The sequence below is a fragment of the Pinus tabuliformis genome, chromosome 2_2, assembly GCF_031772625.1.
Source record: "Pinus tabuliformis cultivar Carrire ecotype Pingquan chromosome 2_2, CPIR1, whole genome shotgun sequence".
Taxonomy (NCBI): Eukaryota; Viridiplantae; Streptophyta; class Pinopsida; order Pinales; family Pinaceae; genus Pinus; species Pinus tabuliformis.
The window spans coordinates 505289820-505316199 of NC_142300.1; positions in this window are offsets into that span (position 1 = coordinate 505289820).

Here is a 26380-nt window from a genome sequence, read left to right on the forward strand (position 1 = left end):
CTTGGCAAGGACCTCAAGATTGGTCCTCAAGGAGTCTGAAGGGGACTGTGGCTGCAATGCAGTTGGCATGAAGTGACTCATGATCATTTTGCCTTCATTAACATCATATGCAGACATGAGCCTTTGCTAGTTGGTGGGAGCCATTTTCAACAAATGATTATATAGTTGTATCTTTATTGGCTCATTCCTCCTCTTTATGTCAATGAACTGTTGTTTGATGCTCAGTTCACCTTCTCTCTGCTGGCTTGAGGAGCTGACTTCTCCTCCCATCATCCTCTCTTGTTCTTGCTAGAAGGAACTTGCTGAGACCTCCAGATTTGGTGGGCCCATGCCCAAAGATTGCCCCAAAGGCATTTCCTCTTCTGAAAGGGGATTCATTCTATGTCTTTTCTCCCCTTGATTCGTTGTTGTTGTGAGGGGAGTCTCTCTGTCCCTCTTTCTGCATATGTCTTTTTTTTTGTGGGGTTTGGAGGACTGAGGCATCCACTGTCATTTCTGGCCTAGGAGGAACCGTGTCCTGAGCCTGCTGCTCAGTGGAAATTGGGGCTTCAGCTGCCTTTTCTTGCTGTAATGGCTGCTCTTTCTCTTGCTGCCCCTCTTGTTGCTGTTGTACCTGTTGTTGTTGCTACTGTGCCTGCTCATGAGGTGGCTATTCTGGTTCCATCTCCTTTTCTTTGCCTTTGCTTGAGATTTGCTCAGTAGCTTTAACCGCTTGCTGATTTGTTGTGGAGGAAGATGCAGCTGCTCCCACTTGGGTGCTTGGAAGAGTAAAAATCTGTGCACAAAGCTCCAAGTCAGCCATCATTTGGATACTTCTAACTACTCTTTGATTTAATTCTTCTTGTGTAGTAGCCTCCTCTAAGGTTCCCCTCCTCCATTTTGCTTGATTTGCATATTTTTCTATGTGAGGCAACCTTACATGGTCATAACCAGACAGCCTATACTTGACCTTTCTTAGAGTTATGAAGTGATTGGGGTCATAAGGTTTCCAAAGGAAACTGGTCTGTAGGCCAAGGGATCCTAACATGCTGTCGGCTTCTTGCCAACCTTCCTGCCTTTTGTTGTAGATGAAGTGGCCTAATTGGTTTCTGACCTTGAGTTGTGCTTTCTTGCCTCTGCTTGAAAAGTGCAGCACATCAGCATTCCCAAATTGCCTGAAGTATTCCAGGGCAAACAATCTCATGGGCACATATCTGGGCAACTTGTATGGGGGCAGCTCACACCCATATATTCTGATGACTGTGTGGTGTTGGTAATAATACCAATCCCTGATGCTGTATGCCTTGGACAGCTGAAGAATCCTCTGCATCTCATCAATTAGCCTAGGAGGAGGTGCGCTCATGAGCAGAGACATGGCTGGGTGGATGAAGAGGTCTATAAATTCACAATAGGTGTATGGAGAAACAGATCTGCAGTGGAAGGCAGAGGACCAATACACCACTGACCTTGGATTTCCTTGTGCATCCACTCTCTTTATAGAAAAGTGGAACTTCTCATGTTGATAATACAAAATCAAGTGGTAGATGTAGGAGGTGTATCTGAGCACCCTTTCTCTTGGTAAGTTCATCAATTGCTCATGTATTTTGTCAGATATGTAAGTGACATAGTCATAGCAGATTGGAGACTTGCCAGGGGCAAACATGAGCATCATCACCAGCACAGTCTCATCAACAAATTCAATAGAATTATAGCCCAGAATGGGACTGATCATGTCTACAAGGTCCCTGCCCAATTGGTTTAGGTAAACATGAGAAATGGGAGGGTACTTCACTGTGTCAGAGTCAATATATAATTGATTTAGTTTGGTGATCTGGGCATATGTCAATTTGGCTCCTTGCTTTATCAGATCAGCCAGTGATAAAGGGACTAATTTCTTCTCAGTTTTGAAATGGAGCATCTCTCTGATGGCTTCAGGGGTGACATAGAAAACAACTGAGCCTAAAGGGTCAATCACAGCCCTCTGAGTGGCATCGTAGGATTCAGCACATAAGTGGATCAGGTCAGGAAACTGGTTGACCTGAGGGAGTTTGAATAGAGGGAGGAAAGAATCCCAAATGCCCAATACATCTGTTCCAGCCTCATGTTTAATCCTCAACTCATTCAGCAAATGAATGTGGTACTTGCTGTGCATTAGAATTTCTTCTGCTATCTGATAATCCAAGTCTGCTAGAAGCTGCCACTCCAATTGTCTCTGAGGGGCATTTAGAGGAGAAATATTCAATGCTACAGGAACTACTGGTGCATCCATGGTTACTTTTAGGATTTATGTCGTTTATAAACTGGTGTTATTGTGCAGAGCAACACCACAGAGTTTTCTTTGAACAGAAAGGTAAATTACTGAGGGACAGAGGATAAATCGTCAATTGCAACAGTTGAAATACTGCTTAAAGGATGGATAAGACAAATGTCTGGTCTTAAACTCTTTTCTCAGCAAATTGGTACAGTTTGGGTTACCATTTCGCGATTGCGCGAACAAAATGCAGTTATTGGTAAAAAACTCGGGCAAACAAGGCTCAACCGGCGATTTTCGACCTTAGAGTGTAAATGGGGACTAGGCACAGGGGATTTACCGGTGAATTATAAGTTTCTCAGTGTTTTAAGCTTTCTTGGCAATTTACAGACGAAACCAGGTGCAGGAGGGATTCACAAGGATAAATACGTGGTATATAGAGAACAATGGACACGAATGCAGGTGGAAGTGGCGCACCAGCGGTCTCCAGGTCGAGTTCAGCAGGTTGGTGCGCAGTTGGACGTAAAAACCATGCAGAAAAAACAACAGCGTTTTTGGCAAAAAGTGCAAAAAACGTGAAATTTTGGCCAAAATATGGATTTTTTGGAACATTGGCGTCTTTTTTGGATGACGTTAGAATGACGTCATCAGGTGGGGTCAAGGTCGGATGACGTCAGCATGATGTCATCGGGTGACGTGGCGGCATAAGAGAGGTCCACGGGGATGGTGAGGTGGTAGACAGGTGGAGCAATGGCGGACGGGGCGTACCGACGCGGCGCTGACGTAGCAGTGATGCTGGCAGTGACGTAGGCAGGACGGATTAACCGAAACCGGAAGTGGTTAGCGGTTTCATATCGCACCGCCTTCCATACGGAAGCGGAATTGTCAGAGGTACCTCCGATACGATGTGGGGGTGACGCGTGGCAGAGGCCTGACGTCACCCTCTGACAGATATCGGAAGGTATCTTTTGGACGTCGGGGCCGGTCCGATATGCACGAGGGCCGTCAGATGAAAAGGGCCTGATCCGACAGTCGACGGATCGTTGAGCTGGAAAGACGATACGGATGCGGGCGAGATTAAAATAATATTTCTTTTGAAATTTGCGCCCGGCGGGACCTTTCGGAATTTTGGCAATTCATATGGTTTTTTCAATGTTTTGACAAAAATGCGCATAGCGCTAAGACTTTGGGTAAACGGGAAAAAGTGGGTTTTTGTATGTTTTTTGCAAATAAAGGGGTTAATGGTTTGGATAAATTATGAAGGGGGGCAAGGGGTAGGGTTTGGGTTCTTAAAGTGACCAGGTGTCACTTTAATCCCTGACTGTGAACATATGGCTATAGTGCCAAAGGGGAAGGGGTATTTAGAGCATGCTTGGGGTTTATACACCATAGTGTTTATGATAGTAGGGAAAAAGAGGAACATAGGGGATTTAGATAATAAGAAGTTAGGGGTTAGTAAGAGTGGGGGAAGGGGTGAAACACTAAGTTTTTGTGAAGATAACCTAGCTTAGGGAGTAGATCAAAATGAAAAGATTTTTAGACAAGAAATGTGGCTTTTAAAGGAATAAGAACCACCATAAAACCTCAAATTCTTCCCTGAATCTCAACTGATGAAGGGATGTTAGTAATGAATGTGAAAGGGGAAAATGTGAAGTTAGACATGCTCCTTTGCTTTGCTGCAACATGATGGAGAAGAAGACCTTCTCAATCCATTGATTTTCCTTTGTGAATAGGTTAGCACACATTCAATTGTAAGGAATGACATTTCTGCAACCCCATCTGCCTACCCATCTACTTGCCTAGCATTTTTTGTTTCTTCTTGGAGGGTGCACTTAGACTTGCAGACCCTTATTTTCCTTTTCTTTTCTCTTGGCTTTTTCTTTTGATTTTCTATCTAGAATTACCCTTATTTCTTCCAAGGTCCCATATTAAGCAGTTGGGAACCTTAATTCTCTACCTAAGCTACTGGTCTGCCAAGATTAAACAGTTTGGACAGACTTCTTTCTCTATTCTACAACAGAAAATTGAAACATGGCATGATCCAGATTAGGCTGTTGGACCATCCATCAAAATTTAGTCAACATAAAGCTATATACACACATTGTTTTCTCATGGAAATATGGGATCTTTGTATCACCAAAGCAGAGCATATTTGGAACTTTCTTTGCCAATCATGAAATATGAAACCTATTGATATAGGTAGCTAACAGTGGCTCCACATGGGGATGGCTTTTCTATTTGAAAGGCCAAGAACAGCAGGTCAGAATGCCTTGGGCCCTTGACTGCTTTTAAAACTTGAAGTATGCTGCTTTGACATGCCCAATTGTACTCTTCCCATCTTGGTAGATCTCTGAACTCATTTGCTCTTTGCTGATAGCTAATAAAACTTGAGAAACTGTATTTTTACATATTTAACAGAAAGTAATATATACACCTGGATATGTACAAGGGAAACTCAGGTTGCACTTATGGATAGTAGTCAAAATAGTGCTTTAACATCCTGCCATTCACAGGACCTTCATCCAAATCAGTTTCATTAAGACTTTTAAGGAAATAAGTATTGTTTCCTTGTACTGCTTGAACAACAAATGGTCCTCTCCAAAGGGAATCAAATTTTCCATGTTTTCCTTTATCTTCCCTTCTTGAATCCCACTTGAGGACTTTGTCTCCAACATTAAAATCTTCTGCCTTGGTCCTTCTGTCAAAGGCTTTCTTTAACTTTTCTTGCAAAACTTGAACTCTGCTGTAAACTTGGTCTCTAGTTTGCTGCAAACATATTATTTGATTTACCCTTCTTTGCATATCATTTGGCTCAGCTTGACTCTCTTGAAGTAGTTTCATGACAGGGATTCCCAGTGATGAAGGAAATTTGGCTTCTAATCCATAGACCAACTCATATGGGCTGATCCCAATTGATCTTTTGGTTGTTAGTCTATCTGCCCATAAGGCATTCACAAGCTTCTTATGCCAATTCTTCTTATTTTCTTCCAATACCTTCTTTATGATGTTCACAAGGCTTTTGTTTGATGATTCAGCAAGGCCATTTCCTTGGGGATAATATGCAGTAGAATGGCCCAAGGTAATGTGAAATTTGTGACAGAAATTCACCATCTTCTTAGATCTGAAGGCAGCAGCATTGTCTGTTATTATTTTATCAGGACAACCAAATCTAGAAAGAATATTGGTCTCAAGGAACTGAATGATAGTGGAATCATTTGCTTGTCTGCATGGAACAGCTTGAATCCATTTAGTAAAGTAGTCTGTAGCTGTTAGAATCCATCTATGTTGGCCTGAAGATGAAGGGTGAATTTCCCCAATGAAATCCAAGCCCCATTGTTGAAAAGGTCTCTCTGTTGCAATAGGCCTCAAAGGAAGTGGTAGTAACTTTCTCTTTCCCTGAAACACTTGACATTTATGACATGAGGTGGTGAATTTCTTGACATCAGAGAAAACAATGGGCCAATAGTAACCAGCCCTCAGTATTTTATCCACAATGGACTTCCAATACAAGTGTCCACCACAGTCACCTGCATGAAATTCTTTGGTGACATTGTTAGTCTCATTCTCAATTAAGCAGCTTAACAGTATACCCTCATGGTTTTTCCAAAGCAAATTGCCATCTATTACAAAAAAAATTGAAGCTTTCATTTTTAGGAACCTACACTTAGTTCTGGACAATCCTGGTGGAGCACACAGGTTTTGTAACACATAACATATATCAGAATACCAAGGGGATTGTTCAAAGGCTACATTGATCTTTGGAGTCGCCAGCTCCGGTTCATTGTCTAGCTGGTTTATGTCTAAGGCTTGGAAGTTTGCTTCTGTCATTAGTTTGGCCAAACCTTGCCCTTTTATAAGTTTTGTAGGTTTTATTTCAATGTCAAATTCTAAGATGTTGGCAATCCATTTTCCTCTTCTGCCCTCTAAGTTTTCTTGGGTGAGTATGTCTTTTACAATAGGACTTGGCACATAAGCTATAACATGGGAATAAAGGATGTAAATCCTAAAGTCTTTAATGGCCTTGACCAAAGCATAAGCTTGTTTCTCCATGATCTGATATTTCAGAGGTGCATCTCTAAGGGCTCTACTAAAGAAAGCAATGGGTTTCTCATTTCCTTGGTCATCTTTCTGTAATAAGACAGCAGCAATTGTGTGTTGGGAAGCAAAGGAAAATATGATAAATTCCCTATCAAATTGAGGGTTGGTTAAGACTGGGGTTTGGGTGAGGGCTAGTTTGATACCTTCAAAAGCTTGATTTGCTTCTACTGTCCATTTTACTTTTGAATCCTTTTTTAGCATGTTATTGAGTAATCTGCTTAATTCAGCCAAATTTGGGATAAATCTCCTTAGGAAGTTGATTTTACCCAGAAAGGCTTGTAATTCCTTTACATTTCTTGGATGAGGCATTTGTAAGATGGCCTGGATTCTGTCTGGGTCAATCCTAATGCCATCCTTTGAAATGATGTGACCCAACAGTTTACCTTCTTCCAAACCAAACAGGGATTTCTTGGGATTTAAGGAAATTCCATATTTCCTACAAGTTATGAATATCTGCCTTAGATGTTTCAGATGTTCAGGGTCAGATTTTGAAAATGGTGTAAGGTCATCTATGTAGACCACAAGGAAATCACGGATCTCTTTGGCAAAAGCAATATCCATTGCTCTTTGAAAGGGAGCCCCTGCATTTTTCAATCCAAAAGGCATTTTCACATATTTGAAGGTTCCCCAAGGGGTTGTAAATGCTGTTTTGTCCTGATCATCAGGGTGAACTAGGATCTGGTTGAAACCTGAGAATCCATCAAGTAGAGAAATTCTTGAGGCCCCCACTACTCTTTGCAAGATGTGATCCATCTTGGGTAAGGGGTAGTTATCTTTCAAGGACACTTGATTTAAGTTCCTTAGATCAACACAGAGCCTTATTTCACCAGTTTTCTTTCTTGTAGGGACTAAGTTTGAAATCCAGTCAGAAAATCTGATTCGTGCTATGATGCCAGCTTTAAACATTTTTTGTACCTCTTGTTCCATTGCTGGGAGAAGCATAGGATTGATTCTCCTCAATTTTTGTTTAAAGGGTTTTTGATCTGGCTTGAGAGGGATAGTGTGTTGAATTACAGAGGTGTCATAGGATTTTAAATCCTCATAACTCCATGCAAAGACATCCTGGAACTCCTTGAAGAGGTCAATGTATTTAGGCTTTTGATCAGGAGGTAATGAAGCAGACAGTTTTATTATTTTGGGTTGTTCAACAGTCCCAATGTTACACTCTTCTATGGCAGTGTTGAGGGGCTGGATTTTTGGTTTGCTGGGAACATCATTGGAGTCGAAAATGTCTTCTAATGGAGCTAAGCCTGTTGGAAGAAAATTGTCTTTCAATTGTATAACTTCGGCTTCATCATCAGCTATCTCTTCACAACTGTTTTGTCCAAGTTCTTGTATGTTTTCTTTGTTAAAAATTGTTGGATGTAGGATTTGGTGAGCTGTCTTAGGTGACATTGGCTTGTTATTCTGTTTACTCTGTATTTGTGATTGACTTGCTCTTTCAAGTATTTGTGATTGACTTGCTCCCTCAGTGTCAATATTTAGTCCTGCAAATTCTTGTTGCAAGGTCAGGAAATTATTTATCTGTGCATCATCTTCAAATACTTGCCAGTCTTTGACATTGTTTGGGACAGAAGGTCTTTGTTTTACCTCAGCTGTAAAGCAATGATGGGGCTCAAAAGGTAACTTGCAGGTGCTTGCAAATGTGGCCAAGCTATGAGCATGCAGGTTATGGGTCCTGGGAATCTTGGTAATCTGAAATTCAGTGAAGGACTGCAGTAGTTCAGCAGCAGCAGATCTATAAGATCTCAGTCTTTTATCATTAGTAACAAAATTTCCCTTTACCTGTTGGATAATCAAGTCTGAATCTCCCATAATTGAAACTTTTATGGCTTGTAAGGATTTTACTAGCTTAAGGCCTAGCAAGAGAGCTTCATATTCTGCCATATTGTTGGTGCATCTGAAGTTTAACCTATAGGCTCAGCCCTCTGCATGACTATTTTGTTTATTATGTATCCAAACCCCTGCTCCTGCCCCTAACTTGTTGACTGACCCATCAAATTCTAGAAACCATAGGTTCTCTTTTTCTAGGGGTGATTTAATAATTTCTCTGTGATCTGGAATCATAAGTTGAAGTTCTGTTTTTTCACCTGGTTTGTCTTCTAGGATAGTCTGATCACTTGATTGAATTAGCTTGATTTCTAGAGCAGTAGCTTGTTCATTAATATCCTAGTCTTGCTCAAGTGTTTTGGTTTCAACATCATTATTTGTAAGACCTGTGTTGTCATTGAAAAGAATATATGAGTCTATATCAGAATGAACAACATATATGGGAAAATTTTGAGGTTTTTCTTCACTGCTGACCATGTACTTCATAACTGTTTCTCTGTATAGTCTTTTTGGTTGCCCAAAGACAGAGATGGTTGCATATGACATGTCTAGTTGTAGGGAACCTTGGAGTTTAGCCCCCCATGATATTGATAACAGCATCTCATATTTAGGTGGGATATCAGCAACCACCACATCCATGAGAATTGTTTTATTTGGGTACTGAACAAGGGACACACATAAGTCTTTTATCAAGCCTAGACACTTGACTTGGCTGGAGTCAAAAGAGAATAGGTCCTTATATGGTCTTGTAATATCTAGATTCAATCTTTCCATGACTGATTTGGGCATCAAGTTGTGAGAGGCACCTGAATCAAACATTGCATTGTGTAGTATCTTATCATGAACATGTAAACTGACATAAAAAGGTAAGATACCTGCAACGACTGTTTTTCCATCAACTTCTGGACCGAAAAGCAACTCTGGGGTGTCATCTAACACATTTACATTATCTTTATTATGAGTTAGCTGAAGGGATTTCTTGATTTGTTGTCTATAAATGTCATGCTTGGCTAGTTCTGAAAGAGGGACAACTACCTTCAATTTGCCAATTTCAGCTTCCAAGTCAAAGGGTCTTTCAGATTGAACCTTAGTGTTGTGGGTGGCAGCCTTTTCTTTGTTCACTAGGTTTTCTTCTTGATTCTTATCTTGATCTTGAAGCTTATCCTTGTTAGTGACCTCTTGTGGAATGTTAGTTGGGTTGGGCTGCAAGGGTGATGACTCTACTGGTTGCTGTTTTGAGGGAGAAGTTACAGCTATTTCCTCAACTGTTACCTCATCTGTAATTGGACCAGTTTTGTCACTTGGTTCTGTGATAATAGCTTTCTTAGGCTATGTTGTGTCCTTTGTCTTGTCAGGCTGTGTCACATTTATAGTTCTGCTTCTTAGCTTATATTGTTTATGAACTTCATAAACAGCTGTGTCATATCCTTGTTTAAAGTCAAATGACTCACCTGACCTGGTTTGGAATTGCTGAATGTCATCATCTTTATGATCCTCTTGACTTAGAAAAACTTGCTGCTCATCATTCAGGCCCATCAGGTTAATGTGGGTGTCATCTGTTTGTTCATCCGAAGTGGATGCCTCAGTATAGTTTTCCTGGAAAGGAGGTCTTATGTCTGGGTCAGAACCGGTCTTGCCAACATTTGGGTTTTGATTTCTCCTAAAGTTTGGATTCCTGTTAGGGTTACTTTGTGGTGCATCCCATGATGACTTTCTCTCAACTGATTCTACTCTGTCCCCCAATCTCTTCATGCCAGTGAGTATTGCATCCAGTTTTTGATCAAAGGCTGAGGGTTCTTCTTTGAAGGTGGTTCTCTTTTCTAATCTTGCCCTGTTTCTTTTGGCAATCAGGTTAGCCTCTACTATGACAACAACCTTTTGGGCTTCTTCAAGGGTTTCAGGTGCCCTTTATTTTAATTGATATGCCATATCAGGGTCAAAACCATCAGGAAATTTGTACAAGGCCAGATCAGGGGGAGGTCTTAAATTCTGTGGTATTGCATTATATACATTATTAAATCTTGCACAATACTCCAACACGGTCTCTTGAGGGCCTCGTCTGATTGTGTCATATTCACCAAGTATGTGCAGGGGATCTTTCTTCTTCTCCCATCTATTAGTAAAAGCTTGATAAAGGTCATGAGGGGTTGTGATGGTATTTGCAGCTAGTGATATAAACCAAGTTCTTACATCCCCTGTGAGGCTCTGAACAAAGACTCTCATTCTCACACTGTCATCATCAATTTCATAGTTCTCAAAGTGGTCTTGCATCCTTCTGGCATGCTGAATTGCTGTGAAAGGGCCAGTGGAGTCAAAATATGAGATCTTGGATTGATAGTCCTGAGGTAGAGCTGGAGCATTGGCAGGTAACTGCAGGGGAGCATATCTGTTTGCCATATTTGCAGGATTTAGAGGGTTAACAGGGATAACATGAATGATTGGTATAACAGGGGTAGTGGGAAAGGTGGAAACTAGAGTGTTGGTCAAGGGAATATGTGCAGTGGATGGAGGTGTGAAAGGAGGGCTTTGAGATGTGGATGGTGAACTGGGGGAACCAAGGGTAGACCGAAATAGAACCTTGATTGGAGTTGGAACAGGGTTTGGATGAGCTGTCTCAGGACTTGAGTCAGCAAGGGTCTCCTGTTCCTGCTGCTTCCTAATGATCTTGGGGATTGTATTAGGATTTTCAAAAATAGATGGTGGATTGGGGTTCGTGTTTGACCTAGTATGTCTAGTTTCGCTTTTAGGAGCCAGCTTCTGAACTTGTTTTTGATATTTTAGGATATTTTTAGAACTGTTTCAAGGGACTGCTCAAACTTTTAGAACCACTGTCTATAGACAGACAATAGTTGAAAAATAAGATGTCCCCAGTGGAGTCACCAATTATGTTAACACCCAGGTTGTTCCCTATGACTCCCAAGGGAATACGGCCGGGGTAACCACTAACCAAGCTTTGGATTACAGTCTCTAGCCAAACTGTAATCAGAGAGGGCTCTCTCTTTAAGATTTGTCTCTGTTTTGTGAGGATTTTAGGCTAGTTATGAAGTGAGGGTTTGGTTTGAATTTTGGTTGAATGATATCTTTCAATACCTAAGATGTAGTGTTCAGACAGTTGTAATTCATTGGGCAATGGAGTCTAGAGCTGTGAATTGTTTGAAATGCTTAAATGGGAGTGTTCAGACTGCAGGGCCTATTGGGGATTCCAACAAACAAACTTAAAACTGTGGGGATGATGTATGATTAGCCAATGGAAAGCAATTAAGAATTTTCCACTAAGCTAGTGGTGTGAAAGTGAAGTATATTGCACAGGAGCAAACTTGAATTCCTGAAACAAGGGTCACTGTGAAAGATATATTCTGAAAGTGCAGCAATTAAGAATTACACTTATCAAGATTATAACTGAAGAAAACATTCATTAACAACATAGATTGAGCTCAGGGTATTTCATGAATAAATCCTGAAGCTATTCTTTTTCTTTGCTGCTAAATACTAGAACTTAGAAACATGTATGGATTGTAAAAGACTGAAACACATAACGAAGAGAGTTACAGAAGACTTATTGTATTGTGAGATGCACATGGATCCTGCAACTTTTAACAAACACCATGAACGCATTCAAACAGCTCAGAACTTGAGAGACTCCATCACTTCTTTTATTAAACTCTAAATAAATTACAGCATAGGATCTCTTCAAGAGGAAATCAACAACCCCTGCAAGCTTATGCGAGGGGGAATTTATACAATCGGTTCCAAAATATCTGAACCACTAAGTTATCTGATAATTAAATACGCTACCAACTTTTACAAAATATCAGAAAAGCAGTTACTGCTGCTATTAATACAAAATGAATGCCCTTTATATCTGTCAGGAGCGACTTTGACCCTTGGAGGCCAGTTAGTCGGTATGAACGTTCTGCTTTAATGCTGGAAATGTGCCTTTATGGCTGTTGCGCTGTAGCTTTTCGGCCCTGTTACCTGTTAGCTGTCAATCTTGCTTTTGTTGGCCGAATATGATCTGCTGAGTTGGCTCAGCCCTTCCCTTTTCATGCATGCTGATTTTACTAAGTTTTCCTGTGCATGCCAACTTATATTTTTTTATGAAAAAACTTAGTGAATGGCTTCCTGGTCTATAAGATCATCTGTATTGCCTTAGTCCACCATTCCTGTGTGGGCAGTTGATGTCTAAGAATTGCATCCAAAGTCTCATCTGCCTTTGTGTATTTATAGAAATTGGGAGGTACTTCAAACAGGTGTTTAATTTCATTCATTATAAAGAATAAATTCTCTACCCTGTTGTAGAGACTTTGTCCTGTAGCTGGCCCTGTTTCCTCTGAGGTGCTGGGCCTTTCAGTGATCTGATTTGTGGCGAATGTGTTGACCCTCTTGGCATACTGCTCATGTGTAAGTAGTCTTCTTGCGCTGTTCAGTAAGCCAGGGAGACCTCTGTTTTGCAATGCCACAAATTTATCCATGAATCTGTTGACCTTTGTTTGCATGTCCTGGGTCCTTCTTTCTAATGTCTGCACCAGGTTTCCTAGTGTCAGGACCCTCTTTACTAACAAAATAGTCTCAGTTCTATTGGAAATTCCCATAGTTGCTAACTGAGCACTTGTTCTATTATTAAGCACATTGATCATCCTGTTGGCAACTTCAGGCATATTGCCTAGAGAGGCCCTTGATTTCTGAATTTCCTTCTGTGCTTTTGCAATGAGCTCCAACTGCTCATGAATTGTCTCAATATATTGCCATTGATCAGTGACGGATTGGCCAATATTGGCCCATAGCATTGTCTTGAGCTTAGCCACTACTTTATCCAGTTTGAGCTCCTTCTCCAGCTCCTTTATCCTGTCTTTGAGGGCTTTTATTTCCCTGCCCTTTTCTGCCACAGTCTGCTTGGATTTATCATACCTCTCATTGAGCTTGGCTAGACTCTCCCTGGCCTCATTTAGCTCTGCCATTTGGGCTTCCAGGGCTTGTATTTCATTCTTGAGCTTCTGCATGTCCAGGCTTGGAGCCTGCTATGTTGTTGTTGGTGCAGTTGCTGATGTAGATGGTGTTGTCTTTTCAGTAGGAGGAGCTGTGGTCTGAGGAGGTTCCTCCAGGTTAATTATTTCTGGAGGAGGCTGAGATGATTGACCTCCTTCCTTTTGCTGTAATGATGCTTGCAATGCTGCCTGTGCAGCCTCTGATTCACCCAGCTTTTCTTGAGTCTGGATTAGCTGTTTATATAAAGACACCAGCAAAGCTGTGGCATCTTGATCATGTCTCAGCTGGGCAACTTCATCTGTTTGAGGGTGAATTGTTGCTGGGATTTTGATCTTTCTCCTCAAATCTGCCATGTCTGCATCTCTCAATTTCAATATTTCTTGTATGCCCTTGATGTCCTTGGGATCATGTCTAATCTCTATGATTATATCTTCTAAGGCCCTGATCCTGTTATCCTTTGCTTGAGAGGATGCTCTCTCCAACTCAAGTTGGGTAGCTGTATTATTTAGGCTATTTTCTAGCCTGTAGTTATCGAGTGTCTTGTCTGCCAAGGAGGCATACACCATCTCAACCGTTTGTTTATGCAATTCGATTTTGTCCATTGGGTGGATGTCCTTGGCAAGGACCTCAAGGTTGGTCCTCAAGTAATCTGAAGGGGACTGTGGCTGCAATGCAGTTGGCATGAAGTGACTCATGATCATTTTGCCTTCATTAACATCATATGCACACATGAGCCTTTGCTGGTTGGTGGGAGCCATTTTCAACAAATGATTATATAGTTGTATCTTTATTGGCTCATTCCTCCTCTTTATGTAAATGAACTGCTGTTTGATGCTCAGTTCACCTTCTCTTTGCTGGCTTGAGGAGTTGAATTCTCCTCCCATCATCCTCTCTTGTTCCTGCTGGAAGGAACTTGCTGAGGCCTCCAGACTTGGTGGGCCCATGCCCAAAGATTACCCCAAAGGCATTTCCTCTTCTGAAAGGGGATTCATTCTGTGTCTTTTCTCCCCTTGAGTCGTTGTTGTTGTGAGGGGAGTCTCTCTGTCCCTCTTTCTGCTTATATCTTCTTTTTGTGGGGTTTGGAGGACTGAGGCCTCCACTATCGTTTCTGGCCTAGGAGGCACCGTGTCCTGAGCCTGCTGCTCAGTGGAAATTGGGGCTTCAGCTGCCTTTTCTTGCTGTAATGGCTGCTCTTTCTCTTGCTGCCCCTCTTATTGCTGTTGTACCTGTTGTTGTTGCTACTGTGCCTGCTCATGAGGTGGCTGTTCTGGTTCCATCTCCTTTTCTTTGCCTTTTCTTGAGATTTGCTCAGTAGCTTTAACCGCTTGCTGATTTGCTGTGGAGGAAGATGCAGTTGCTCCCACTTGAGTGCTTGGAAGAGTAAACACCTATGCACAAAGCTCCAAGTCAGCCATCTTTTGGATATTTCTAACTGCTCTTTGATTTAATTCTTCTTGTGTAGCAGCCTCCTCTAAGGTTCCCCTCCTCCATTTTGCTTGATTTTCATATTTTTCTATGTGAGGCAACCTTACATGGTCATAACCAGACAGCCTATACTTGACCCTTCTTAGAGTTATGAAGTGATTGGGGTCATAAGGTTTCCAAAGGAAACTAGTCTGTAGGCCAAGGGATCCTAACATGATGTCGGCTTCTTGCCAACCTTCCTCCCTTTTGTTGTAGATGAAGTGGCCTAATTGGTTTCTGACCTTGAGTTGTGCTTTCTTGCCTCTGCTTGAAAAGTGCAGCACATCAGCATTCCCAAATTGCCTGAAGTATTCCAGGGCAAACAATCTCATGGGCACATACATGGGCAATCTGTATGGGGGCAGCTCACACCCATATATTCTGATGACTGTGTGGTGTTGGTAATAATACCAATCCCCGATGCTGTATGCCTTGGACAGATGAAGAATCCTCTGCATCTCATCAGTTAGCCTAGGAGGAGGTGAGCTCATGAGCAGAGACATGGCTGGGTGGATGAAGAGGTCTATAAATTCACAATAGGTGCATGGAGAAATAGATCTGCAGTGGAAGGCAGAGGACCAATACACCACTGACCTTGGATTTCCTTGTGCATCCACTCTCTTTATAGCAAAGTGGAACTTCTCATGTTGATAATACAAAATCAAGTGGTAGATGTAGGAGGTGTATCTGAACACCCTTTCTCTTGGTAAGTTCATCAATTGCTCATGTATTTTGTCAGATATGTAAGTGGCATAGTCATAGCAGATTGGAGACTTGCCAGGGGCAAACATGAGCATCATCACCAGCACAGTCTCATCAACAAATTCAATAGAATTATAGCCCAGAATGGGACTGATCATGTCTACAAGGTCCCTGCCCAATTGGTTTAGGTAAACATGAGAAATGGGAGGGTACTTCACTGTGTCAGAGTCAATATATAATTGATTTAGTTTGGTGATCTGGGCATCTGTCAATTTGGCTCCTTGCTTTATCAGATCAGCCAGTGATAAAGGGACTAATTTCTTCTCAGTTTTGAAATGGAGCATCTCTCTGATGGCTTCAGGGGTGACATAGAAAACAACTGAGCCTGAAGGGTCAATCACAGCCCTCTGAGTGGCGTCGTAGGATTCAGCACATAGGTGGATCAGGTCAGGAAACTGGTTGACCTGAGGGAGTTTGAATAGAGGGAGGAAAGAATCCCAAATGCCCAATACATCTGTTCCAGCCTCATGTTTAATCCTCAACTCATTCAGCAAATGAATGTGGTACTTGCTGTGCATTAGCATTTCTTCTGCTATCTGATAATCCAGGTCTGCTAGAGGCTGCCACTCCAATTATCTCTGAGGGGCATTTAGAGGAGCAATATTCAATGCTACAGGAGCTACTGGTGGATCCATGGTTACTTTTAGGATTTATGTCGTTTATAAACTGGTGTTACTATGCAGAGCAACACCACAGAGTTTTCTTTGAACAGAAAGGTAAATTACTGAGGGACAGAGGATAAATGGTCAATTGCAGCAATTGAAATACTGCTTAAATGATGGATAAGACAAATGTCTGGTCTTAAACTCTTTTCTCAGCAAATTGGTACAGTTTGGGTTACCATTTCGCGATTGCACGAACATAATGTAGTTATTGGTAAAAAACTCGGGCAAACAAGGCTCAACCGGCGAATTTCGACCTTAGAGTATAAATGGGGACTAGGCACAGGGGATTTGCCGGTGAATTATAAGTTTCTCAGTGTTTTAAGCTTTCTTGGCAATTTACAGACGAAACCAGGTGCAAGAGGGATTCACAAGGATAAATACCTGGTATATAGAGAACAATGGACACGAATGCAGGTGGAAGTGGCGCGGCAGCGGTCTCCAGGTCGAGTTCAGCAGGTTGGTGCGTAGTTGGACGTAAAAACCATGCAGAAAAAACAACAGCGTTTTTCGAAAAAAGTGCAAAAAACGCGAAATTTTGGCCAAAATATGGATTTTTGGAACATTGGCGCCTTTTTTGGATGACGTCAGAATGACGTCATCAGGTGGGGTCAAGGTCGGATGACGTCAGCATGACATCATCGGGTGACGTGGCGGCATAAGAGAGGTCCACGGGGATGGTGAGGTGGCAGACAGGTGGAGCAATGGCGGACGGGGCGTACCGACGCGATGCTGACGTAGCAGTGATGCTGGCAGTGACGTAGGCAGGACGGATTAACCGAAACCGGAAGTGGTTAGCGGTTTCATATCGCACCGCCTTCCATACGGAAGCAGAATTGTCAGAGGTACCTCCGACACGGTGTGGGGGTGACGCGTGGCAGAGGCCTGACGTCACCCTCTGACAGATATCGGAAGGTATCTTTCTGACGTCGGGGCCGGTCCGATTTGCACGAGGGCCGTCAGATGAAAAGGGCCTGATCCGACGGTCGACGGATCGTTGAGCTGGTCGGATGATACGGATGCGGGCGGGATTAAAATAATATTTCTTTTGAAATTTGCGCCTGGAGAGACCTTTGGGAATTTTTGCAATTCATATGGTTTTTTCAATGTTTTGACAAAAATGTGCATAGCGCTAAGACTTTGGGTAAACGGGAAAAAGTGGGTTTTTGTATGTTTTTTGCAAATAAAGGGGTTAATGGTTTGGATAACTTCTAAAGGGGGACAAGGGGTAGGGTTTGGGTTCTTAAAGTGACCAGATGTCACTTTAATCCCTGACTGTGAACATATGGCTATAGTGCCAAAGGGGAAGGGGTATTTATAGCATGCTTGGGGTTTATACACCATAGTGTTTATAATAGTAGGGAAAAAGGGGAACATAGGGGATTTAGATAATAAGAAGTTAGGGGTTAGTAAGAGTGGGGGAAGGGGTGAAACACTAAGTTTTTGTGAAGATAACCTAGCTTAGGGAGTAGATCAAAATGAAAAGATTTTTAGACAAGAAATGTGGCTTTTAAAGGAATAAGAACCACCATAAAACCTCAAATTCTTCCCTGAATCTCAACTGATGAAGGGATGTTAGTAATGAATGTGAAAGGGGAAAATGTGAAGTTAGACATGCTCCTTTGCTTTGCTGCAACATGATGGAGAAGAAAACCTTCTCAATCCATTGATTTTCCTTCGTGAATAGGTTAGCACACATTCAATTGTAAGGAATGACATTTATGCAACCCCATCTGCCTACCCATCTACTTGCCTAGCATTTTTTGTTTCTTCTCGGAGGGTGCACTTAGACTTGCAAACCCTTATTTGCCTTTTCTTTTCTCTTGGCTTTTTCTTTTGATTTTCTATCTAGAATTACCCTTATTGCTTCCAAGGTCCCAGATTAAGCAGTTGGGAACCTTAATTCTCTACCTAAGCTACTGGTCTGCCAAGATTAAACAGTTTGGACAGACTTCTTTCTCTATTCTACAACAGAAAATTGAAACATGGCATGATCCAGATTAGGCTGTTGGACCATCCATCAAAATTTAGTCAACATAAAGCTATATACACACATTGTTTTCTCATGGAAATATGGGATCTTTGTATCACCAAAGCAGAGCATATTTGGAACTTTCTTTGCCAATCATGAAATATGAAACCTATTGATATAGGTAGCTAACACCACCTAACTATTACAAGTACACAGAAGCTGATGAGACACTCGTCAAGATACAATAGCATCAGTTACCTCCCGATGATTGGTGGCAGGCAATGCTGGCCATTTTTCCCAGGTAATTTTAGTTGCTGCGCCGTTTTGTTTATTTTCAAGTCTCAGTCAAACTGTGAGTTAGCAAATGGAGGCACGAAATCACCGGACAAAGTGGTTAAGGAACGCGTAGAGCAGGTTGGAGCAGTCATGAAGTAAAGAGCTTGGACGGCGAGACTAAGAGTGCGAATTTTTGAAAGCACAGTCCAGCCGACTCGAATGAACTCAAAGGTCAACATTCGCCGACAGAAAAGAACAACTGTTACATTTGTGATTATTTCAACATTTACTTTCTCATCAACCGCTCCTAAGAGTTTGTATAGAAGTTATGAGCTATTAACTCATCATCTAGATATTTTTGTATCTAGTTTTTGTATATATACCACCCTCTGCATTGTAAAAAAGGGTTGGTCGGCTAATGTACCCCAAGAAAGACTCGCACTGTATATTTGATATTTTCTATAATCAAAGATTGTTGGAAGCTTGGAGAATGCACTGTTTGATGTGTTGTTAATAGTTTGAAGAATTGAATGTGGAATTCTTGTGCTACAATATGAATCAATAAGTTTTCCTCACCTCTGTTATTTCAATTTCAAATATGCTCTAGTCACAGAACAAAAGATTGGTTTAGAATTTGCTTAGCTGCACTCTATGCTCAGTTTCTGTGGCTTCTTAATGTTTTCTTCTTGATTTAGGCATAAATATGAATTTTGTTGTGGCTCATGTTTGATCTATTTCACATATGGATGAATGTTATCTAGGAATTCTTAGCTGCTCCTAGACAAAGTTCATTCATCTTCCTTCTGCTAACCTGATTGAGAGATTCTTTATTGCCTCTCATTCCTTGGCATTCATTCCATCCTTTAAACCTAAATGTTGTTTCATGAGTAGCTACCTTGCTCCTCATTCCTCTTATGACCAAGAAAACGCACCAGCAGTCTTACTCCATGACTCCATGCCCAATGGTTTGAAACTTATCACACTATGTTTTGCCTCTTTACTTGATCTTACTTAACGCAGTTGAATCCCAAAATGATATCTAATATAATGCACTGCATAAAACCCCCATACTTAAATTCAAAAAGAGTCAAGGGATCTCTACTTGAATGGTTCATGAGGCACAATACTTGCTAAGGTTTTGCAAATGGGGTAGCAAGCTAAGTGGGCTTGATTGTGGGGAAAAACTCCACAGTTAAGCGCGCTTGAGCTAGAGGAGTTCTGGGATGGGTGACCTCCTGGGAAGTCCTAGTTGCCGGGTGCAAGCCCCGGAAGTGATGATTGATGCTATGTGATTCGTTCTCCACATTTCACTAGTTTCAATCCCACTTCTTCACCCCTGTGAGCATCACCCGATGCAATGAGTGCTAAGTGAATTATTCAAAAATCATGAGAAATTAGTCAGTCACGACTACCTCTCATGGAAATGGTCATACGTAAATGATCTTACTTAACGCAGTTGAATCCCAAAATGATATCTAATATAATGCACTGCGTAAAACCCCCATACTTAAATTCAAAAAGAGTCAAGGGATCTCTACTTGAATGGTTCATGAGGCACAATACTTGCTAAGGTTTTGCAAATGGGGTAGCAAGCTAAGTGGGCTTGATTGTGGGGAAAAACTCCACAGTTAAGCGCGCTTGAGCCAGAGGAGTTCTGGGATGGGTGCCCTCCTGGGAAGTCCTGGTTACCGGGTGCAAGCCCAGGAAGTGATGATTGATGCTATGTGATTCGTTCTCCACATTTCACTAGTTTCAATCCCACTTCTTCACCCCTGTGAGCATCACCCGATGCAATGAGTGCTAAGTGAATTATTCAAAAATCATGAGAAATTAGTCAGTTACGACTACCTCTCATGGAAATGGTCATACGTGAATGATCTTACTTAACGCAGTTCAATCCCAAAATGATATCTAATATAATGCACTGCGTAAAACCCCCATACTTAAATTCAAAAAGAGTCAAGGGATCTCTACTTGAATGGTTCATGAGGCACAATACTTGCTAAGGTTTTGCAAATGGGGTAGCAAGCTAAGTGGGCTTGATTGTGGGGAAAAACTCCACAGTTAAGCACGCTTGAGCCAGAGGAGTTCTGGGATGGGTGACCTCCTGGGAAGTCCTGGTTACCAGGTGCAAGCCCTGGAAGTGATGATTGATGCTATGTGATTCGTTCTCCACATTTCACTAGTTTCAATCCCACTTCTTCACCCCTGTGAGCATCACCCGATGCAATGAGTGCTAAGTGAATTATTCAAAAATCATGAAAAATTAGTCAGTTACGACTACCTCTCATGGAAATGGTCATACGTGAATGATCTTACTTAACGCAGTTCAATCCCAAAATGATATCTAATATAATGCACTGCGTAAAACCCCCATACTTAAAAAGCATCATCCTTCCCACCAAAACACAAACAAAACCCTTTGAACTCAATAACTAGCCTAAAAACCTTATCAACAAAGCTAAATCAGAAAGAGGGAGCCCTCTTTGATTGCATGTGAGCTGGAACATACAGTCCAAAGATTGGTTTGTGGTTACCTCAGCCGTATCCTTTAGGAGCTTAAGGACAACCTAAGTGATAACATAATGGCAACTCCACTAGGGACATCCTCAGTTAATTTCATGAATCAAGTTGGAAAGCTCCACTGGGAAAGAACCAGACCTTCAAAAGTTTCTTTCTCGTTTTCTGGAGAAGGTCATTTGTTTCCTTTAGAACCATATTTACAATTTCAGTTCTGATCTATGATGGTGGATAGAGATCAGGCACTCCAAAGTTGATCATCCACCTGGCGACTCCACTTCATTTCAATTAGGACTCCACTGGAGGATCGAACCTGAAAGAGAGATATGATCTAGAGTTTCAAGTTCTTTAATCAAGCCTGCAACTAAATAGTTCGTATGCTGAAGAATTAATAGTCAAGACAGGATGACCAGGTGTGTGGAAGATCTTGCAATAGAGCTAGCCTTAGATGAATTCAGGAAGTTGCTATCAGAATACGAGCTTGATGAAATTTTTCTCAAATCGGTGTTGTTAAAGGTCAAATGAATACAACAGTCTCAAATCAAAATGTGTCTTCTTGATTTAATTGTGGAAGAACATGAAAATGAAATTGAACTTGTGAATTCTCAAATTCAGTCATATGACTTTAGAGATCCTAAAGAATTTTTCCAAAATCTTCCTTCTTCGAGTCATGAGGAAATTGTACTAGCTTCTGACTTACAAATTGATGATAAACGAGCTTTCAAAAGAAAAATTGATGTATTGGCTACGGAGTTTGTCACCGAGGATGCAACTATTGCATTAGACCAAGAAGGTCTAGAAGAAACTATCCCACATGGTGCTTTTGTTGATCCTGTAGCAGATTACATGGATGAACTTCTCAACTCAAAATCTCTAACATATCTTATCTATGAGGACCAAGTAGTTCAGCAGTGGCCTTTATATGTCAAAATTTTGATTATGGGGACACATGACCGAGCAATGTTTCTGATTTCACCAACTGTGAGTCAAACAGTTTGTTTTTTTCTACAAGTGCTTAAGTGGTTGCACTGGTTGTTTCATTTTACCTAACCAGCAAGTGGAAGGCTGATTAGTGTAAATAGGTAGGATTTTGTTTTTTGTTTGGATGGCAAGCTTGCTGCAGTTGAAGCCCGAAGTGAAGGCCCTAAGCTCTTCAAGTCTGTTGTCATATACATAAATAAAGCAGCCAGCAAAGGGAAGTTTTCAGAGTGCAACAACAATTGAAGATCAAGGCAATCTGACCTGTTGTTCTTGACTTTTCATAAGGAAAAGTCATCCCCAAGTGGAGCCACTGTTAGCCTCCTGTTGCAACAGGTTTCATATTTCATGATTGACAGTGGAAGTGCCAAAAATGTTCATCTTTTCCATACTGCAAAAGTTCCATTTTTGAAAGATTTCTCAATTAAGGGAATGCCAAACAGCTTAATCTTGGCTTCCTTAGGTTTAAATTGCTTGTTTTAGAATAGAGAAAGAAAATTTGTCCAAACAGTTTAAGCTTGGCAGATTAATAGCTAGGTAGAGAATAAAGGAGCCCAACTGTCTAATCTGGACCTTTGGAAGCAATAAGGGTAGTTTTTAGATAGGAGGGAAGTTGAAAAGAAAAAAAAGCAATCAGGGTTTGCAAGTCTAAGTGCACCCTTGCTGAAGTAACAAAAAATGCTAGGGGTATTAGGCTGGGTAGGTAGCCTGGGGTTGCAGAAGCAAGATTATCTTCATTTTTGGCCTTGACAAAGAAGACTCATCCCATCAGTGGCAGAGGTACCAAAGCAATGTTTTTAATGGCAGAATTCTAATATCATGTCTAATTTCCCTTCACTCCCCCTAAAAAGTCTCTTACTAACATCCCCCTAAAGGACCTTGGGATCTTCCCAACAAGTCCTAGTCTTTCTTCATTTCTGTGAAACATCAAGGTAAATCTTGGCTTTCTTAAATGAAAAGAAGCCACATTTCTTGTGTAAAATCACTTCTCACTCTCATGTACCCCTATGTCTAAGTTATACTTTTGAAACTTAGCCTTTTGTTCTACTTTAACCTCAAAAACTCACATTAACTCCTAATTTTACTATATAGCTCCCTAATTGTTTTCCATCCCCATTCACTACTAAAATTATATGAAATCCCCAAAAAATATTAAATAACCCCCCCCCCTTTTTGGCATTATAGCCATATGTTTTTAGTCCGGGAAATAGTAGTCTATCTAGGGCTATTATTAACCCTTCCGTGTTCTAAACCCGGGGTTGTTTTAACCTCTGGTTAACACAATAACCATGGTCTTCGCCTCTTTTATATACACCTAACCCTTGTAAGCGCTCATTATTAAAGTTTTTCATTTAAACGTTTATTTTAAACGCTGCCATTGTGCTTAACTCATAAACCCGCATTTTCCAAAGTTTTTGATCCCCCCCATGACATATTATTATTTCATAAAACGGGCGGGTCCCGTCCCTAACCCTCCATCACCTTACCTGTCCCATCGACCGTCAGATCTGGCGCGCCCAAGATCTACGGTTGGTGGGTGTTTTCACATGCCCACATGCCGAAGGTTAGCGTTCGGGATATCGGCGTATTTCTCGTCGTACTCCCGCCACGCGTCACCTCCTCGGCTGTGGCGGAGCCCCCTCCTCCCAAACCACCCAAGCGCTAAAGCGGTGCGACAAAACCCGGATACTGCCCTCGCCTGCATGACAACAGCGCCACGTTTCACCACGCGTGACCTCCCTGTGCCCCGCTGTTGTACATTGTTTCCCGCCACCTCATCCCTCACCTGCCCACACCCTGCTGCCCTGTCAGCTGCCACATCACCCGTCTGTACCCGGGACCCGCCAAGGCCATCATGCTGACGTCATTCGGGAAAAAATGCCAAAAAGCACCAAATAACGATTTTTTACATAAAAGCGCGCGAATGACGGTTGTTTTTTCATTTCTATTGTTCCGTTGGTTAAGTGTTGGTTCTCCCTTGTTACTCCCAGCATTCCCAAAGCTAAAAACGTCCAGCTGAGCTGCCACAGCCTGTAATTTCGGCTCCAGCTCGTCCACTGTCGGTGCTGCTTCAACCAGCTATTTGTCATATCTTCCCCTTTTCGCTCTTGTTCTTTCATTTTATCCACTGCACATACTGTAAGCCTGCAAATTTCCCTAATTGGCAACTCTGCCACATTTAAATCTTCATTCAAAACCACTGGAAACCCTTCACTTCAGAAAAAGCCTCATAAGTCTTCTACCCATTTGAAAATTTCACTGGCGAGTTCCGTTTAGAGCTCGGCCTTCAGGAAAAATCTCGCAGCAGCTCAACATTGCCCTATTTTACCTTATTCCACGGCTTAAGTCAGTCCAATGAAACCATAATTGTCCTCGGCCCCTTTGCATTGTTCCTCACAGTATCTAGCTCCAGAGAATTCATTAAGAGAAGGGAAGTTGACCCAAAATTCTGCAAAGTTGGTCTCTTACAACATAAGCTCCTAAGCAGTCAAGCTACTATTGCATTGAGTTCAGTTCCACCAACTTCTGCTAGTTATTGCAAGCAAGTTTGTTAGCCAGTTGTTGCATTAGCCCTCCTTTCAGCTCAAGGATTTAAAAGTTGCATAATGGCCACTCCATCTGCTCTAAACATCACTCCCCTGAATCCACCAAGCAAAGAGCTCGAGTCAATGGCCTTGCTTGACACAGATCATCTCATTCAAGACCTAGTTGGGAACAGGAATCATCTGCATACCTACTGCCACCTGAGAAACAGTTTTTTAAACAACTCTAACATTAATGGCATATGGGAGTCCAATTTGCCACATTATTTCCTCCCCTCTGTCAATATTTTTCCTGAGATTATTCACCTATGTGCTGCAAGCTATGAGCCAAGTCAGAGGGCTATTAAGTCTCTATCTGGGAGCATACTTTTTTACATCACTCTGGACTCCATCAACTAGATGTTGAACTTCAAGCAGACTCAGATACTATTTCCCTTCTCGAAAGAAGATCTATTGTCTTCTGGTCATCAGTATTTCATCAAGTCCAACATTCTCCTTACTCATACTGTGAGTTCATTGACCAGTTTTCTTATCCAGTCTCCTGCCTCTTAATGAAATCTCCCCCTCCCAGAATAACTTATGAGATGCAGAAGACATTTCAGCTATCTAAGAACTACAAATTAGGTGATTGGTACGTATACCAAGATCACACTGTCATCAGAATCTATGGCTGTGAGCTTTCTCCTTACAGGCTCCCAAGATATGTACCAATGAGGCTGTTTGCCTTGGAATACTACAGGCAGCTTATTAATTCAGATTTGACTCATTTTCACAGCACCAAGAAGAAGGCTCAACTGAAATTTAAAGACCACCTAGGCCCCTTCGTCATGAATAAGAAGGAAGGTTGGCAAGATGCTAACCTGATACTCAAGGATCAACTTAAGCTAAAAAGAAGTTTCTGGTGGGTCCCTTATGACCTGCTTGGCTTTATTAATGCCAGAAGAGTCAAATATAGATTGACACCCTATGAACACTGCAAAATCCCACACATTGAAAAATATGCTAATCAAGATGCATGGGCACAAGGCACTTTAGTTGAAGAATTCACTCAGGAGGAAATTTTGGAGCAAACTGCTAAAGATCTTGAAAAAACTCTTGACTTGGATTCTGCTGACCAGGTAACTTTCAAGGTGCCATATCAAATTGAAGAAGGCACATCTATAGCTACAGCTTCACAAGCTGCCCAAGGGGCATCCACATCAGCAACAGGTGCAGTCAAAGGAAAAGAGCCAATGGAGACAGAACAAGGAGTGGTCAGAGAGCAGCCTGCTATTTTAATGGAACACTCCCAAGAACAGACTCCTCCATAGCAAACAGAGGCACCAAATGCCAATTTTACAGACTCCTGCCCATGAGGAAAGAGACAGAAAACGATACCGAGAAGACTCCACACCGGCTAGCGAGTCTACATAGCAGCTCGAGGCCAAGAGGCAAAGGGTTGACTCCACAATTGAAGAAGAATTCAGTGAGGAAATCCTTGGAAGTCCAGGGAGAGGCAGAGAAGGAAGTCAACATACAACTACAAGCTCTTTCCAACAAGAGTAAGACAGACAACATGGCATGGAGGTATCTTCCTCTACACAGTAAAGAAAGAAGTCAGTTGGCATTAAGGCCACCTTTAAAGAAATTAAGGCTCAAAATGAGCAGTTAAGAAGGAAATTGTATGACCAATTTCTTAAAGCAACACTTGCCAAAAAGGAAAGATTAATGGCAGCGTATGACATTAAAGAAGAGAGGATGATTCTCACCCACTTCAAGCACAAGGTTCAGCAGCCACAGTCAGTTGTAGACTATGTTAGGACAAGATTAGAGGTTCTAACCAAGGACATTCACCCCATGGATCAAATAGAGTTACATAAGCAAACAGGTGAGATGTTTTATGCCACCTTGGTAGAGAAGGCCACGCTGGCTCATGAATTGAAAGAATTTTTAAAGAATACCAATACTCAGCTTGATTTGGAAAGAATTTCGTCTATAGCTAAAGACAACAGAATCAAAATGTTGGAAGACATTATTGTGGACTTATGGCATGATCCTAAGGATCCTAAAGGTGTGAAAG